Source organism: Mytilus edulis, chromosome 1 (genome assembly GCF_963676685.1).
Source record: "Mytilus edulis chromosome 1, xbMytEdul2.2, whole genome shotgun sequence".
Lineage (NCBI taxonomy): Eukaryota > Metazoa > Mollusca > Bivalvia > Mytilida > Mytilidae > Mytilus > Mytilus edulis.
Window position 1 is genome coordinate 88,710,808 of NC_092344.1, and position 3,734 is coordinate 88,714,541.

Sequence of the window (3,734 nt, forward strand, 5' to 3'; positions counted from 1 at the left end):
AAAACATGAATTTCTATATTAAACTTTAAAAGGAACAAATTTGCTGATTATTCATGAAAATATGTTGCTCAAACTGACAAGATAAAGTTAAGATTGTACAGGTTGCTAGATCATTATTGGAAGTTTCCTCTTACAAGCATAATTATGTCTTTTTTACAATTTACTTGTATTTGTAAAATTTTGTATTTGATATTTGTATGCACTTTTGAATTCTCAAAATAGTGGACAAAATTGTGGAATATCTTAATTAGCTATATAGAGTTCTATAATATCTAAATTGTTACTGGTTCACCTAAACTCAGTTTTTTCAGGTACACAAAATGTATATATGAAATGAAAACATCATTTACAATATCAAGGATAAGGTCTTTCGTCTTTGTAGTAAATACAAGAGAAATAACAACACAAATGAGATGACAACACGCACATTGCAGAATACTAAGTTGTAAAGACAAAAGATAGGAAGAATTTACCAGTAATCAGGTGAGGATGTGATTGAAAAAAATTGGGTAAAACCCCAAAATTATTTACAGTCAATGCTTGCCAAGTGCTTTCTCTTAGGGCTTACCTAGTAATTATACAACCTCCCTCCATAGACATTATCGCTATTTCGTGTATTTGTGAATCATTTATATTAAATATTGACATCATACAACAATCTCTAGTCCTTTGAAAGGTCAGTCATTTTCTATTGTGAAATAAATTTTATGGAAACCTTTGAGAACTAGTTATTGAGGACAAATACTGATAGTGTATTAGCTAAGCTAGTAGAGTACTCCTTTACCTTAGATGGTACAGCAGTGGATTTCTGTGCCACAGGATAGGGATTAAATCCAAGATGGTAATTAATATGGTGTATAGTTGTTATATGGGGACAAAGTCCCCAATTATGGTAGAAAAATCCATTAAAAAAAAAAAAAAAATGAGGAAAATTTCCTGAATTTTTCATTCTACTAATGAACTTAAAATCGTTAACTTTTTTTTCCAGATCTACTTCCTGTTCCGGTCTTGTTTGCATGAGACTTTGAATAAAATGCACATTTATCAACATATCAACAATTATACATGTAGGAAGGAATTCAACACCCAATCATTTTTAATAACTGTTTGATATGAAAAAACGTTACCTGATAACAGCGTTTCTTTGTTAACATTTAATATGACATCATAACTTAAATAACGTCACAACTAAATCCCTAACAACAGAACCAATATCGGAAATGTTACAGTATTATCGTTTCTTAAAAGACTTTTATCAACATGTTTGAATTAAAACAAAATTAGTACAGACTTCGTCCCCATTCACAAGTAATGCCTGCCTCATATTAGACTATAGTATAATGTATTTAAAATGACTTGCTAGGTAGGGGATAATGAAGTCGGAGATTAAACTGACATCAAACAAGCTGGGTCCATAACAGCTGTTTTGCCAAACAAGCTGGGACCGCAATGGTTGTTTTGCCAGACAACACCCCAGCTGTGTTGTCTGGCAAAACAGCTGTTTGAGGTCAGAGTAATCTCGGAATAGGGAATATGTAACCATGTGTAGGTTTTGCAGCCAAATCAGTGTCACAGGTTATCAGAGGCAGATTAAGGGTCCCCTTATGGAACTGCATTGGGTTTAATCCTGCCATTCCTGGATCCACATCTAGATTACCAATACATATAAGATAATTTTTAGGGTTTCATTAGTGGGATGCGAAGAAATTATTGACAGGCTAAAGTTTTGAAAGTGTGTCGTCATAACATACAGTTAAAATGTACAATTTTGATGTATCCTCAAAGTTTCTGGAAAATCAAATTTCGTTGCAAAATCTAAGAATCTGATTGGTTGACAAATACCGTAAATTGAAATTTGTCAACAAAAAAGTAATTTATCCAATCAATTCAATATTGTTAAAATTCGAATTTCTACCTTGCTCTGATTGTATAGTCATAACTTTTTTTTTAAATATAGTTTACTTATTTTATGTCGTAATTTAAACTAAACACCGAAAGCATTTGTTGACACAACCAAGAACCATAATGAAATATTCGCTTGTTTCCTACATCCTATATCCTAAAGGCTTTTGATATTATTATATATTGTAATGAAAACATGACCTAGTCATCTACTAGCCACATTATTTAAAATATGCATATCTTTATTACATAAAACCCAAATTAGATCAGTCGTGGTACGACCTAATACCATTTCTTATTTACAACTATGGCGATAGAGATTGATGAACCAACCTTTGTTGAAACAGTTTTACATTATGGGCTCTTACTTGGGGCTGTTTTTCAGCTAGTTTGTATATTTGCTGTAATATTCATACCCCAAAGTCAGAATGATCAGGTAAACATTATGTTAAACGAACAAGAAAAACTAATATTCGTTTAAACCTGATAAAAGGAACCAAAAATGATCCATATATAAATAATTTTTCAACTTCAAGCTAAAATTTCAAATTAGTATTTATTGATCATTATCACAGTGACTTGTTAATGGGTCAAACGAAATTTTTCTGTCAATGGCGGTCGCTATCCTATATAAAGTTTATATTCATGATATTTAGATCTGGAAACAATATATCTAATATATATGTTCCTGGCACACTGGATAACGTGCATAGCGGGTTATTTAACAGTGTGCACCACATTTTTTATGTTATTTCGAATAGACAGAAAAAATATTACAGTCATTTCTTATAATTTAATTCTAAATTCCATTTTAAACCGTAGAAAACTATGAAAAAACGTTGATGACGTTACGGTCACATGACTTAGTTATGTCTATGGGCTGATTACAAAATAACGTCAGCCAATCAGAAGATGTGTTACATCCTAAATTAAATTATTAGCACATATTGGTGACTTTTAAACATAAATTATTAAATAATAATCTATTATCGATGTATTTTATAAGTTAAAAATGATGTACAGAAAGCAGATAAATTCATAAAGATCATTTTAAATTTAGTGTGTACATCGAACATGGTAGCCATTGTGATTTCCATGGTCACCATATTAGATGTACACACTAAATTTAAAAAGTTTTTTAATGAACTTTATATATCTGCTTTCTGTAAATCATTTATTTTATAAGTTCTAGAATACATCGATGATATACTATAATTTAATAATCAATGTTTAAAAGTCACCAATATGTGCTAATATTAAAACTTCAAGTGTTATTTGGTCTTTACAAGTGTTATTCGGATATCAATAGTGTTATACGGTCATTTGAGGTACCGGTCCATATCAGTTTCATGTCAGTTCAGGGTCTGTTTTATCGTTTAACCTCTGTTCGATCCGGTGGAAAATTTTAAAGAATGTTCAACAAATGAAGTTTCTGTTAGGTGTCCTTTTTTTACAATGCTTGTCGTTTTCGTTTTGTATTTGTAACTTGCCCTTTATACATTCATTGGAGGTCCAGTAGACTAATTCACCAACAGACTTCTACTGGACATATAACAGATAAAACAGACATGAACAGAAGAATAACGGTTATAACCAAATGTAAAACGGATAAATGGCTATTAAAATTATTGGTATGTCAGATTGCTTGAGTGCCATTAATGTTTTCAGTTGCATCATATTTTGATTTTGACTTCTGAATCATAGTCAGGCTGCGTTATTGACATTTTTCTCTGACATTTTATTCCTCTCCCTTTTCCACCGCATTTTGAATAATAAGTATTTATCCACTTGATTTCAAATAAAATGATTTAATCAATTATAGCTAATGTAGG